Here is a 15,893-nt window from a genome sequence, read left to right as displayed (position 1 = left end):
CTCTAAGAGCCGACCACCCAATTTTGCACAAAAAAATATATCTTTTTGTAATGGGGTGGTCTTGTCAAAAAACTAAGTATAGGAAATGCAGAATTAAGTGCCTAATTGTAGCAGGAACATGAACAGCATACATTTACACATAAATAATGATAAAAGAGCACACAATCATGAACATAATCACGTGTTTCACGATTAAGCATTCATACAGCAAAAAGTACTGTATTAGGAACTTACATCCCTACATATGGGAAGCATTGCCCAGCCCTAAGACTCTTCTTGGAACCGACTAAAGTATAACATAAGTACAGTATCTGCTGTATACTCCATTCTATTCCATCACTGGTATCAGCTCTGTACACCATTCTGTTCTATCACTGGTATCAGGATCTATACACAATTCTATTCCATCACTGGTAGCAGCTCTGTACACCATTGTATTACATAACTGGTGTCAGCTCTATACACCATTCCATTACATCACTGGTATCAACTCTGTACACCATTCCATTACATCATTGATATCAGCTCTGTACACCATTCTATTCTATCATTGGTATCAGCTCTGTACACCATTGCATTGCATTACTGGTATCAGCTCTATACACCATTTCATTACATCACTGGTATCAGCTCTGTACACCATTCTGTTCTATCACTGGTATCAGGATCTATACACCATTCTATTCCATCACTGGTATCAGCTCTGTACACTATTGTATTCCATCACTGGTATCAGCTCTGTACACCATTGTATTCCATCACAAGTATGAGAATCTATACACCATTCTATTCCATCACTGCTATCAGCTCAGTACTAGTGATGTCACGATACCAGAATTTTGAGTTTGATACCGATACTAACTTTTTTATTTCGATACTCAATACCAGTTCGATACTTAGTAAAGTATAAAAAAACAAAACAAAATACAGTGGTAGAAATATAATACCCCTGCACTATTACAGTGATACCAATTTTTGGACTATTTTTATTTTATTGTGTTAAAAATAAAGTTAGTGATATCTGTCTAAGACACTCTGCTACATCAGCTATCACTAAGACAGCTCTGCTGCATCAGCTATCACTAAGACAGCTCTGCTACATCAGCTATCACTAAGACAGCTCTGCTGCATCAGCTATCACTAAGACAGCTCTGCTACATCAGCTATCACTAAGACAGCTCTGCTACATCCAATATCACTAAGACAGCTTTGCTACATCAGCTATCACTAAGACAGCTCTGCTACATCAGCTATCACTAAGACAGCTCTGCTACATCAGCTATCACTAAGACAGCTCTGCTACATCGGCTATCACTAAGACAGCTCTGCTACATCAGCTATCACTAAGACAGCTCTGCTGCATCAGCTATCACTAAGACAGCTCTGCTGCATCAGCTATCACTAAGACAGCTCTGCTGCATCAGCTATCACTAAGACAGCTCTGCTGCATCAGCTATCACTAAGACAGCTCTGCTGCATCAGATATCACTAAGACAGCTCTGCTGCATCAGATAACACTAAGACAGCTCTGCTGCATCAGATAACACTAAGACAGCTCTGCTGCATCAGCTATCACTAAGACAGCTCTGCTGCATTAGATAACACTAAGACAGCTCTGCTGCATTAGATAACACTAAGACAGCTCTGCTGCATCAGATAACACTAAGACAGCTCTGCTACATCAGCTATCACTAAGACAGCTCTGCTGCATCAGATAACACTAAGACAGCTCTGCTGCATCAGATATCACTAGGACAGCTCTGCTGCATCAGATACCTTGACTGCCCACACAGCTGCTATCTGCACCAATCACCAAAATTGCTGAGGAAGAGGAGGTCACACAGGATCGCACACATACTATAGCCAGAGCAAGGCCGACCCCCCTTGTCACCCCCCACATCACTGATGTCTGCTCCTTACAGCCCCGTCCCCTCCCCCACCTGCCAGCCGGCTGGATCTCACATGTGCTGCACATCCACCCGCCTCCTCCATCCTCCTTTCCGGGACCTCCTGCTCTCAGTCTTCTCTCCCCAGCCGCCTCCTCCGTCCTCCTCTCCGGGACCTCATGCTCTCAGTCTTCTCTCCCCAGCCCCCAGACCTCTGTGCAGCTCCGGCTCCGCTGCATAAATCATTTCCCTGATAACAGAGTCTGGCCGAGCCGGACTCTATTATCAGAAAGACACCGGCAGCGGGGGTCTGCTACACACAGTAGCCACCCCTGCTGCATACGGAGTGGTTAGATGCCGCTGTCAGTGTGACAGCCGCATCTACACAAGTGCCGACTATTTGAAAATGGCGCCGCCGGGAGCTGAGGGAGAGCTGCGCAGCGGAGGTGACCGCAGGGGGCAGGGAGAGGCATACAGAGAACACAGCCGGCGCTCAGGTAGCCGCCGTCCGTGTTCTCTGCACTGTACTTTATGCACTGCACTATTATGCAGCGTAACATTAAGTATCGATACCAGGAAATCCTGGTATTGAATCGTTTTTTTGCCCGAAATATAGATAGTAGTATCGATATTTCGGTGCATCGTGCATCCCTACTCTGTACACCATTCTATTAAATCACTGGTATCAGCTCTGTACATCATTACATTACTGATAGAGGCTCTATACACCATTATATTACATCTTATGTTTCAGGATCTGTATACCATTCTATTTCATCACTGGTATCAGGATCTATACACCATTCTATTCCATCACTGGTATCAGAATCTATACACCATTCTATTCCATCACTGGTATCAGGATCTATACACCCTTCTATTCCATCACTGGTATCAGGATCTATACACCATTCTTTTCCATCACTGGTATCAGGATCTATACACCATTCTATTCCATTACTGGTATCAGGATCTATACACCATTTTATTCCATCACTGGTATCAGGATCTATACACCATTCTATTCCATCACTGGTATCAGGATCTATACACCATTCTATTCCATCACTGGTATCAGCTCTATACACCATTCTATTACATTACTGGTATAAGTCCTATACACCATTCTATTACATCTCTTGTATCAGGATCTTTACCCTATTCTGTTACATCACTGGTATCAGCACTATAAAACCATTCAAATACATAACTAGTATCACCTCTGTACACCATTCTATTACATTACTGGTATCAGCTCTATACACCATTCTATTACATCACTGCTATCAGCTCTATACACCATTCTATTACATCACTGGTATAAGTTCCATACATCTTTCTTCCTCCTCCCAGCCCAGCCATGCCTCCTCCTTCTCTCCTCCACCCTCTCCTTTCCTGCTCTTGCGCTTCCTCCTCTTTCATCATGGCCTTGTTAGCGCTGTCGGGGAGCAATTGTAACATATAAGTCCTACTTATCGTCTTTTTATGGGGATCTTCAACTACAAAATCTGCACTAAAAAGTGGTCTTTGGTCGGACCAGGGGGTGATCTTCTCAAAGAGAGGCACTGTCTATAGGAAACAGTGGTGAACAAATCAGTCACAAAAAAAAATGGTCTGGAAATGGGATCTTCTCAAAGATTTGGTCTGCTCGGGTGGTTTCACTCTATCAACTCCATTCTAGTCAGCTCAGCAGTGGGACAGCTGGATTGGAGTTGCTGTTCAGAGCATTTCCTTATACCAGTTACAGTCTATATAACACACATGATCCTCCATAATATTTCCATTAATAAGTTGTGTGACGCGGCCTACTGTAATTGTCTATCACCTTCTTTAGTGTAATGCTGAGAAGGTTACATTTACCATAAGTATATGATAGGCCTTTCCCTTCACTATAACTTTTATATAGCTGATGTTAGAGGATTCACACAAAGTTGGATGTGTTTAATAGTATTGCTCTAATCGAGAATGTTGATGTATACCTTCTGACTTAAATGCATGATATATGCAATACTTTTCTTTCTTATTCTTTTTTTTAAACCCCTCCCCAGTTTTCATGTCTGCGCCATAAATTTTTCGAAAAAACCTTTGTATATGAAGGGGGAAAAAAACTTACATAAAATGACATACAATTACATACAACATGTGGAACCTGTAAGCAATACAACAAACAAGTTAGGATCACTCTACATGAACGGCCGTCATATCAGAGGAAGGGTTGGTAAGGTAAGTATAAATATATATGCGAAAGCTGATAGGCAAACAGGTAAGGGAACATCCTCATTGCTGCCTAATCCATGAAAACCTCACCGAGAGTGTAAAGATATGACTACATAGTATACAATACTATAGGCCTAAAGGTTCAATCCTTGTGATTCTAATACGAAAATAAGAATAAGCCACTGATATCTATAGTGGGTATACCCCACTGGCAAATAGATGGCACATGCAAGAAAAACCTACAATATCCAAAGAATACTCAGGAATATCTAAATGCAAAGAAATGAAATGAAAAAGACTAGAAGAGGAACCCCGGCCATAAAGGAGGTATGTTTGACAGGTAATGGCTTCTTGAGGGCTAGTATATATGTAGGCACCAAGTTGTAGATGATGAGCAAGGAGGGATGAAGGCAAGGCTGTATATAGTGTGTTCTGGTTCGCCAAAGTGGTAAGATAATACTTGAGATCCAATAAGCCTAAAATGTAAAGGAGGGGAAGGGGTGAAAAAATAAAAATGTGGGTGAAGGGATTTGAACCCTTGATGTCAGCTCCGGAGGCCGACACCCTACCACTGCCGCCACTGAGCACCCACAACTGTCACTGGAGATTATACCAGCTAAGTAGATGCAATAGGAAAATGGCTGCTGCCCTCTGCCCTTCATACACATCTGCCTCCCTCACAGGCTCCGTTCACTGCACAAAAACTCAGCAGGGAGGTCAACTAAACATTGGGACCCCCAACACATGCTATTCAGCTTAATGGGGTCCCTCAGCTTCCTGGCTGCTTTCCACTTAGGTGGCAGGATTTGAGTGGACAAAAGGTGCCAACAGCAATCCACACTGCCTGCAGCCATTTTATGTCCACTCAGGCCCTGCTGTTTAGTGCCACCGTCCATCCTCCAACATAGGTAGGAACAAAGCCTTTTTGTAGCATTTACATAGATACGCCCAGCCATTGCATATGGGAGTGCACAGCGCCGTCGGCCATTTTTGAAGTAGGCGACACAAAGGGCAGGAGCCGGGGTACTGAAAATCAGCATTCCTGGGGGCAAGAAGCAATAAAATGGATGAAAGTATAGGATTCCCATAACCATAATGCTGCACGGTGAACAATTAAACTAATTTAATTATTTTTTTTAAATGTAAGAATTGAGTATAAGTGACAGGGATATTACTCTACAGGATAATAAATACAGCCAGTGGCACTTCATCCATGAGGCCACTTGAAGTGGGGATCTCAGGCGGCGCCCCCTGTTGTCAGAAAGGGAGACGGCTCCTCACCTAGGATGCTGAGCGATTGCTGTGACTGTCTGCCGCCCCCTCCTCTCCCAGCAGACCACACCTTTCTCTAGCTGGGAATGCCCTCGCTCACCTGTGGATGCAGCAGCTGAGTGCCCTCTCACCATCCTGCTGCTAACTAACAGCCCTGTCCTGACTCCTGCTCCTCCCTGCCAGGACTCTGATAGACAGGAGAGACAGGACACCTGGGCTGCTGTAGGACGGGATCCCCTGGGGAGTGTTGGCTGAAGGACCTGTGGTGATGTCCGTGTAATCAATTACATGGGTGGGAGGAGCTAGACTACAAGTGGTGGAGCCGTGCACTAAGCACTAACTCAGGGACATACAGTACTTAAAGGGGTATCCTGTGGATAGGAGAAAAGTTAATTTTTCCTGGAAACCCCCTTTAAAAGAATGAACAAAAAGAATGAACATTATTACCAATGGAGAAAGATGTAAAATAAATATTTAATGAGTTTTAGAGTACCTATCATTTAAACATATTTCTGACAGCAAGATTGGAATTGCTGTATGGAGGACCTCCTTATAATAACAACAGTCTGTATAATCACATGAATTTCCATATACAGTGAAAACTTTAAGAGCCGACCACCTAATTTTGCGCAAAAAAATGAATCTTTTTTTAATGGGGTGGTCGTGTCAAAAAACAAAGTATAGAAAATGCAGAATTAAGTGTCTAATTGAAGTAGGAACATGAACAGCATACATTTACATATAATGATGAAAGAGCACACAATCATGTATTTTATCACGTGTTTCACAAGTAAGCATTCATACAGCAAAAAGTACTGTATTAGGAACTTTTTAGTACATCCCTACATATGGGAAGCATTGCTCAGCCCTAAAACTCTTCTTTGAACCGTCTAAAGTATAACATAACTACAGTATCTGCTGTATACACCTTTCTTTTACATCAATGGTATCAGCTCTGTACATCATTGTATTTATTTATAAGTATCAAGATCTATACACCATTCTATTCTATCAATGGTATCAGCTCTATACACCATTCTATTACATAATTGGTATCAGCTTTGTACACCATTCTATTCCATCACTGGTATCAGCTCTATACACCATTCTATTCCATCATTGGTATCAGGATCTATACACCATTCTATTCCATCACTGGTATCAGCTCTATACACCATTCTATTCCATCATTGGTATCAGCTCTGTATCGTACCACGTGGTATGAGAAAAGGAATAGTGCCAGCAGAGAGATCAAGAACAACTGATCTAATGCAAAAATGGGAACAAGAAGCAACTACACTCACCGGCCACTTTATTAGGTACACCTGTCCAACTGCACGTTACCACTTAATTTCTAATCAGCCAATCACATGGCGGCAACTCAGTGCATTTAGGCATGTAGACATGGTCAAGACAATCTCCTGCAGTTCAAACCGAGCATCAGTATGGGGAAGAAAGGTGATTTGAGGGCCTTTGAACGTGGCATGGTTGTTGGTGCCAGAAGGGCTGGTCTGAGGATTTCAGAAACTGCTGATCTACTGGGATTTTCACGCACAACCATCTCTAGGGTTTACAGAGAATGGTCCGAAAAAGAAAAAACATCCAGTGAGCGGCAGTTCTGTGGGCGGAAATGCCTTGTTGACGCCAGAGGTCAGAGGAGAATGGGCAGACTGGTTCGAGCTGATAGAAAGGCAACAGTGACTCAAATAGCCAACAGTTACAACCAAGGTAGGCAGAAGAGCATCTCTGAATGCACAGTACCTCCAACTTTGAGGCAGATGGGCTACAGCAGCAGAAGACCACACCGGGTGCCACTCCTTTTAGCTAAGAACAGGAAACTGAGGTTACAATTTGCACAAGCTCATCGAATCTGGACAGTAGAAGATTGGAAAAACGTTGCCTGGTCTGATGAGTCCCGATTTCTGCTGCGACATTCGGATGGTAGGGTCAGAATTTGGCGTCAACAACATGAAAGCATGGATCCATCCTGCCTTGTATCAACGGTTCAGGCTGGTGGTGGTGGTGTCATGGTGTGGGGAACATTTTCTTGGCACTCTTTGGGCCTTTTGGTACCAATTGAGCATCGTTGCAACGCCACAGCCTACCTGAGTATTGTTGCTGACCATGTCCATCCCTTTATGACCACAATGTACCCAACATCTGATGGCTACTTTCAGCAGGATAATGCGCCATGTCATAAAGCTAGAATCATCTCAGACTGGTTTCTTGAACATGACAATGAGTTCACTGTACTCCAATGGCCTCCACAGTCACCAGATCTCAATCCAATAGAGCATCTTTGGGATGTGGTTCGCATCATGGATGTGCAGCCGACAAATCTGCGGCAACTGTGTGATGCCATCATGTTAATATGGACCAAAATCTCTGAGGAATGCTTCCAGCACCTTGTTGTATCTATGCCACCAAGAATTGAGGCAGTTCTGAAGGCAAAAGGGGGTCTAACCCGTTACTAGCATTGTGTACCTAATAAAGTGGCAGGTCAGTGTATTAGCTCTCTTCGATTCATGAACCTTCTATTGGATGCAGAAAAATTTACTCTAGCGACGAACACAAAAAAACTTCAAAAAACCATTACCACTGCTGTAAGTCTAAGTGGAGATTCTGAACTTCCAAAAAGGAAACAGATCTACAGAACAAAACTGAAAAATTCAAGCATACTCTAAAGGAACGCAAACACCGTCAATTTGTCAAGGGTATCACAGAATTCAAAGAGAATAAGGCATACTAATTTTTGACCAATCCATATCAAGGAGGCACGGACAGTAAAGTATACTCTTCAGACACAGAAGTATCAGATTCGGAACCCCGTAAACAAAATAACAAGAGATCGCCCTACCCGACAAGAAACAGAGGGAGGTGATCATGGGGCCCACCAAGAGGACGAGGTGGCAGATACCAAAGAAACAGAGGTCAAAACTACAATGTGTATTCCTCCTATTCTTCTGCCCTGTCTACCTCTACTACAACTTATGCACCTCTTTTTTTGGAGAAAGGTCATCCCCCTCCTCCTCGGGGATGACGGACAATGAAAGATTTTCCAAGGATAACCAAATCATTAATTTATCCCAATATGTTCTTTCCTCTGCAGAAACCAGTCTTTTACAAAAAGGACTATCATTTATCCCCACAAATAAAGTAGACAAGTTCGGTTGGGTCAAAGATTTACATCTTTTCGCCAGATCCCTCAAGTGGAAGAAGTTCTTTTTGATAAAAAATCAAAGAACTTTCCAGGATTTGCAATTGGATTATCCAGATTTTGAAGGCATCAATATCCTGACGTCTTTACTACATAAACAAGAGAGACCTGAGGGTAAAGGACCAATCACCGATTGTAGGAAGAAAAGTACCAGGATGCCTTCCTTGAGTGATGAGGTGTGATAGACACATTTGTACGGGTTGTAACCCAAGCCATAGATCAACTTGAACCCAGGAGTACACATATGGACTACAATCTTACATTCGAAGAGAGGAAGGCCCTAGTGACATTGGAGAAAAATAGATCCCTTGTTATCAAGCCATCTGACGAGGGTGGGAACCTAGTGATCCTTGATCAAGAGAAATATGTGAGTGTCAACAAGTACTGAGGGATCGATCAAACTATGCTTTTTTAAGGTCAAATCCCACTACACATTTTCAGAAACAACTGAAATCCATTTTGGATTCGGCCAAATTGAGTTCCTTAATTGACCAATTGAACTCACTACAGTTCAATCCCACACCATCTTGGATTACAGGCAGTGAAACATTTCCTCAAAAGCCGGAGCATCCATCATATACCCCACAATGATCTAATTCTGTCCTTGTTGGAATTTGTACTCACCAAAAACTACTTTACCTTCTCCTCCCAGATCTTCCACCAGCTCAGGGGCACAGCGATGGGCGCTCCAGTGGCGCCCATGTATGCCAACTTGTTCCTGGGCTGGTGGGAGGAGGAGATCGTATTTGGTGAATCTATGAACGTCTATCATGAACATATTCAGCTATGGGGCAGATATATAGACAACGTCTTGGTTCTCTGGTCGGGTGCACGCCATCAGTTTGAGGACTTCATGCACACACTTAATGACAACAATATTGAATATAATTTACCTTTGAGATACAAACTGACAAACTTTGCTTCCTAGATGTCCTTTTGGAAAGAGGGGAAGGTGGCCATATTAAAACCTCGGTCTATCGTAAACCCATGGCAGTTAACACCCTGCTAAAATGGGACAGCAATCACGCCTTTCCTCTAAGGAGAGGAATACCAAAGGGACAATATTTTAGAGAGCGCAGAAATTGCTTCTCTCCTTAAGCATTCAAAAAAGAGGCAGCTGTTTTACAGCAACGTTTTCAGGACCATGGATATCCGTCCGGGGTTCTGAAAAAAGCATAACAGAATGCACTAAAGAAGTATAGGCGTACCCTATTGGTCCCCAAAGATCAAGTCAACGAGGACCTGAAACTGAGAGTCATAGGGACCTATGATTCTTCAGCACAACAAATTATGGAGATATTGGACCAGTTTTGGCCAATACTAAAGGCGGACCCTATAGTTGCTACCTTGATTGATGAGAAACCCAGGGTTACCTACAGACGAGGGAGAAATCTGGGAGACCATTTGGTCAATAGCCATTTTTCTCCCACAACCTCAACGATATGGTTGCGACAAACCAGACTGATGGGTACTTATAGGTGCGGGGCATGCAAGGCATGCCAGTATATCTTGGTCACTAATTGTCACGGATTGTTAGATAGAGCGAAAATTATGAATAGGATGTTTCATACCCCCTCCTATTGATAAAGTGCATAGTGTACTCGTGTGATCATTGTGTTAAAAAAAGATTCCATTCTAAATATAAGTGGGTAATAAATTAAGAACTAAAATCGTGACCATAATTTAAGTGTATGAGTTATTATGTGAATGAAAAGTCTATCTAAAGAAATTAATAAAACTATATATTTATGTGAAATTTTTTTTATAAATGAATAAGAAAATATGAATTATATATCAAATAAATATGCATATATGGAATATATCAAATATTATGTGCAGCTGAGCTAGTGTACTAAAAAAGAAAAATATGTGTTATGTGTGGTGCCGAACAAATTAATTATAACAAAATCACAAAAAACGCAACAAAAACGCATAGGGTGCAAAAAAATCGCATGGTGTGAATTGGGGGGGAAAAAAAAGGGAGGAGAAAAGGACGGGGAGAAAAAGAGTCTTTTCCGTCATTTTCAACTTCATATACTTTGTCTGTAACATCCATAGAATGGCGCAAGAAAAAAACATACAAATATTAATTAAAATTATTTAAATGATAAAAAGATTAAAACCATTGGGACTTGGACAAGAAAACTCAGGATCTTGCACCTTAATTCAGAAACGGAGCGAAGCTCAGAACCTCATTCATGCCCATAGGATACACAATCTTAAACTTCCATATCTATTTAGCTTCGCATTGAGCCAGGTGTGTAGGAATTGCAATCGTGGTACCTTTTGAAATGCCGTGTTACAGGTTTTAAATTAGTATGCATATTCTCATTGCGTGCAGTTTCAATGTCCCTCATGTGCTCTCGAACGCGTATCTTCAAAGCTCGACTTGTAAGTCCAAAATATATCTTAGTACAGGGGCATGTAGCGTAGTAAATCACATACCTTGTGACACATGTGATAGTCTGCCAAATGTCATATGTATGCTGACCAGAAGAGTCGGTGAAATTCGTGGCCCATTCGATGTTAGGGCATGCCACACATTTCCCACATGGGGTACACCCCCACTTTGGTCCTCTAGTTTTGAAGGGATTCCTTTGTTGTCCAGGATAGTGACTTTTTTTAACTTCCCTTTTAGGTTGGCAGATCTTCTGGCAGTAATCGACGGTGTCTTCGGTTAGTATTTCTGTAGAGTAGTATCTGATAATAAAACAGGCCAATATTGTTGCATCACTTCCCTCATTTTTTGCCATTGGCCATGGTAGTTAGTAATATATCTTACCTGATTGTCTGACCTCCTCGAGATAGATGTGTGAATTAACTGTTGTCTGTCTATTGTCTTGGCTCGTTTATATGCTTTCTTCAATGCTCTCTCACTGTATCCTCTGTCTAGGAACCTTCGTTGTAGTTCCTGTGCCTGTCGCTCAAAGTCTTCATCAGAAGAGCAAATGCGGCGGATCCTCAGTTACTGGCCAGTCGGTACTGCCTTGATTGTAGATGTTGGGTGGGAGGACATTGCGTGTAGAATTTAGTTCACCGATGTGGACTTCCTATACACATCCGTCTGTAAATAACCAGAGGAATCCTTTTTTTATCATAATGTCCAAAAAATCTATTTTTTCTACATCCCATTTATATGTCAAATGGATGTTACGGGTGTTATTGTTTAATTCTTCCATGAAGGTCTGTAAATCCTCTTCATTCCCCTGCCAGATCAGGAAAACATCATCAATGTATCGTGCCCACATGACGACACGATCCATTGAGATGGGCTCACAGGAGAAGGTCTCTCTCCCACAGCCCCATGAAAAGGTTGGCATACGAGGGCGCACAAGGCACCCCCATAGCCGTTCCCTGGAGCTGTAGGTAGAAGGACCCATTAAAAATGAAAAAATTGTGTGTTAGGGTAAAAGACAGCAACTCAGTCAGGCATTCAATTGCGTCATTGTCCACATCTCCATTCCGCAAAAAATATGACACCGCCTCCAGACCATCTTGATGTTTAATATTAGTATATAGTGACTCACATGTTACCAACAACATATCTTGATCTAAATGTATTCCGTCTAGTTTTTTAATGAGGTCAGCAGTGTCTTTTTAATGTTAGGTATAACTTTTTTGCTACGTAAGTTCATAAGCTCATTGCCACAATTCCCCCTAGGGTGTACTTACCCCATTCTAGCTTATTAATTACTGTGGTGCAGGATTGTTCCTGATATTAGGACACAAATGTGTGCTATAACTTAGGGAGTCACAATCCATTGTTTTATATTCTTCATTCTCATATTTGCATGTACTTTCATAATCATTTATGATAATCTGTGTTTATTGGAATTGCTGGATGCATGTATTATTATAATTATTCTCAACCATCTATTATAGTTTTGTCTTCACCATACATAGTAACTATTTCTCAAAATTAATCTCAATGCAACATTAATCTATGCCACCATCCATAGCTCCAAGTTCCATGCAAATGGGCTTAGTCCCTGTCCTGATCTCATGCCTTAGATATGTATAGTGGAACGCATTTTGCGTTCCAGTAGCCATATTGAGTGGGTTATACCTAATTGTTTTACTACCAGCATCCTTTTGAACTATAGTTTAGACTATGTATATGATCCCCAGTTGGGCAGGACTCATTGTCTTTATGGCTCCAGTATCGTTATTTTGTGCTACTGCATTTCCCGTGTCGCCTCCAACTACCAGAAGTGACGCTACCCACTGGCGCGCCAAATGCGTTCCATAGGGCATCAACGTCACTGAGGCATTTGACCTATGCCGAAAGTGACGTATACAGCAAATGCCGATACAGGAAGTAGCTGGACGCCATGCTTTAATAGCTGACGTTAGCCCCGGCAGTACGTCTCCATCCATCATGGAGATGACAGCACCAAACTGGAGCTTATGATATATGGGATCCCAATGCCGATACTACATCTGAGTTATGGATATGCATAAGTAGCATTTCCACTTTACACCTATTCACAATCATTTAGCCCAGCCAGCATTTATCTTACACTGGTAGGGCAATAGAGGATATTGTCTGCTATACCCTGTTCTCTTATATGTATGTTTGGATACATTATCGCCGGGTATCCTCTACCGTTTACATGCTAGTCCGATTTAGGGGACATTTGGCCGCTACTTGGTACCTACATGTTCTTTAGCATTATTATTGTTGGCAGAATACATGCTGTTTTGTTATTTATGTTGTATAGCATACAAACCATCTCACTTTCGTGTTTGAATCACAAACAACGGAGTGCTACTAGTTTATCTGCGTATATACATACCATCTAATGTATAGCCAGTCCGGGAGCTCTTGTTACCCATAATTCTTATGGGGGGATTTAACACTTGCTTTTATCTATTGTCTATTTATCTATTGCTCATACTTTATCGCCAACCCCATCCATATGTTGGTGTGCAGCTTGTCTCAAATTATGGTATTACAGAATGGACACGATTGGGTGTATATTTTCCCTGATGATCCCGTTCTAATCTGATGGGTGAAACACGTTGGAAATAAGATTGATTATACCAATATTGCTTTGATGCTCTTTGAGTAATATCCAAAAAATCCAAGTTAATGCTGCATTTTTTTTGCATTTTTATATATGTACAGTATTATTTAAGCACCTGCACAGAGTTTATTTCACCATTTTGTAGTTTTTTTCCTGGGCACATATACTAGGCAAGGGACCGACACCGCGGTTGGGGCCACCCTATTAAGGACGTGGGTTCCCCAAAAGGCAGGGTGAGACATTGGAACATCAAGAATAGTATGCACCATACCCCCCCCCCCCCATATCCCGGTAATGCCTTGTTGCCGTAGGTGTTTATGTGATGTGTTTATGTGGCACTGACATGTTTTGTGAGACTACTGGGATGGCTGATTACAATATGAGATTATTGGGGAAGGGCTGGCTACTATCTAAGAGACTATGGGGAAGGGCTGGCTACTAAATAAGAGACTATGAGGGAGGGCTGGCTACTATATGACACTATTGGGGGCTGGCTACTATTTGAACACTATTGGGAGGGCTGGCTAATATGTGGGGCAGTTTTGGTTTGGTTGGCTACTACATGGGGCAATATTGGGGGGGGGGGGGTTGGCTATTACATGGGTTGAAGTTTAATCATGGCACAGCAATATATCATGTCATTTATCAAAGTGCACAGCGCTGACAGTACCAGGATTGCCGAGTGCTGATCTGACAGTGCCAGGACGGCAGCATTCGTGCTTAAATAATTATCAAGGTTGGCCCTCGACTTTGTCAAATTTTTTAATTTTGGCCCACAATGTATTTGAGTTTAACACCCCTGCTCTACATGAATGGCCCTCAAATCAGAGGAAGGGTTGGTAAGGTAAGAATAAATATATAAGCCAAAGCTAATAGGCAAACAGGTAAGGGAACATTCTCATTGTTGCCTAATCCATTAAAACCTCACCGAGAGTGTAAAGATATGACTACATAGTATACAATACTATAGGCCTAAAAGTTCAATCCTTGTGATTCTAATATGAAAATAAGGATAAGCCACTGATATCTATAGTGGGTATACCCCACTGGCAAATAGACGGCACATGCAAGAAAAACGTACAATATCCAAAGAATACTCAAGAATAGCTAAATGTAAAGAAATGAAATGAAAAAGACTAGAAGAGGAACTCCGGCCATAAAGGAGGTATGTTTGACAGGCAATGGCTTCTTGAGAGACAGTATATATGTAGGCACCAAGTTGTAGATGATGAGCAAGGAGGGATGAAGGCAAGGCTGTATATAGTGTGTTCTGGTTCGCCAAAGTGGTAAGATAATAGTTGAGATCCAATAAGCCTAAAATGTAAAGGAGGGGAAGGGGTGAAAAAATAAAAGTGTGGGTGAAGGGATTTGAACCCTTGATGTCAGCTCCGGAGGCCGACACCCTACCACTGCCGCCACTGAGCACCCACAACTGTCACTGGAGCTGGAGCCAGCTAAGTAGATACAATAGGAAAATGGCTGCCGCCCTCTGCCCTTCATACACATCTGCCTCCCTCACAGGCTCCGTTCACTGCACAAAAACTCAGCAGGAAGGTCAACTAAACATTGGGACCCCCAACACATGCTATTCAGCTTAATGGGGTCCCTCAGCTTCCTGGCTGCTTTCCACTTAGGTGGCAGGATTTCAGTGGACAAAAGGAGCCAACAGCAATCCACACTGCCTGCAGCCTTTTTATGTCCACTCAGGCCCTGCTGTTTAGTGCCACCGAGCATCCTCCAACATAGGTAGGAACAAAGCCTTTTTGTGGCATTTACACAGATACGGCCACCCATGCATATGGGAGTGCACGGTGCCGTCAACCATTTTGGAAGTGGGCGACACAAAGGGCAGGAGCCGGGGGACTGAAAATCAGCATTCCTGGGGGCAAGAAGCAATAAAATGGATGTAAGTATAGGATTCCCATAACCATAATGCCGCACAGTGAACAATTAAACCAAACTGTGGCGTAGTAAGGTGTAATACACTGTCACGGCCGCGACGGCGTCCCGTGTTCCGGGCCACCGCCGCGACCTCCTCCTGCCCCATGCAGTCGCCGGGGTCCTTGTGCAGGGACCTGGCGCTGCTGCTAGTTCGGCCCCTGGGGGCGCCTCACCTCTCCTCCGCTCCTGTCTCCGTCTGTGCCGGCCGGAGCGCGCGTCCCCGCCTCCTAGGGCGCGCGCGCCGGCTGTCTCAGATTTAAAGGGGCAGTGAGCTCCTAATTGGTCCACATGTCTATCACTTCCTATAAATTCCAGCCCTGCCCTACTACAGGT

At 42.8% G+C, this 15,893-nt stretch overlaps 1 long non-coding RNA gene across 4 annotated transcripts in view; it reads right to left on the bottom strand.

Annotated features, from left to right (window-relative positions):
* Positions 1 to 15,893, bottom strand: part of LOC138780951 (uncharacterized) — a 244,515-nt gene that overhangs the window by 185,329 nt on the left and 43,293 nt on the right. Inside the window, exons 3-4 of one of the 4 annotated variants that reach the window (XR_011361612.1) lie at positions 11,375 to 11,656; positions 11,219 to 11,292 (exon numbers count right to left, since the gene is read on the bottom strand). The exons of the other annotated variants lie outside the window; for them this stretch is intronic. This is a non-coding gene — a long non-coding RNA (uncharacterized lncRNA). Of the gene's footprint in view, positions 1 to 11,218; positions 11,293 to 11,374; positions 11,657 to 15,893 lie in introns of those variants that run through there. 4 annotated transcript variants of the gene reach the window in all.

This window comes from Dendropsophus ebraccatus, chromosome 1 (genome assembly GCF_027789765.1).
Source record: "Dendropsophus ebraccatus isolate aDenEbr1 chromosome 1, aDenEbr1.pat, whole genome shotgun sequence".
NCBI lineage: Eukaryota > Metazoa > Chordata > Amphibia > Anura > Hylidae > Dendropsophus > Dendropsophus ebraccatus.
This window is presented reverse-complemented; position numbering and strand designations above follow the sequence as displayed.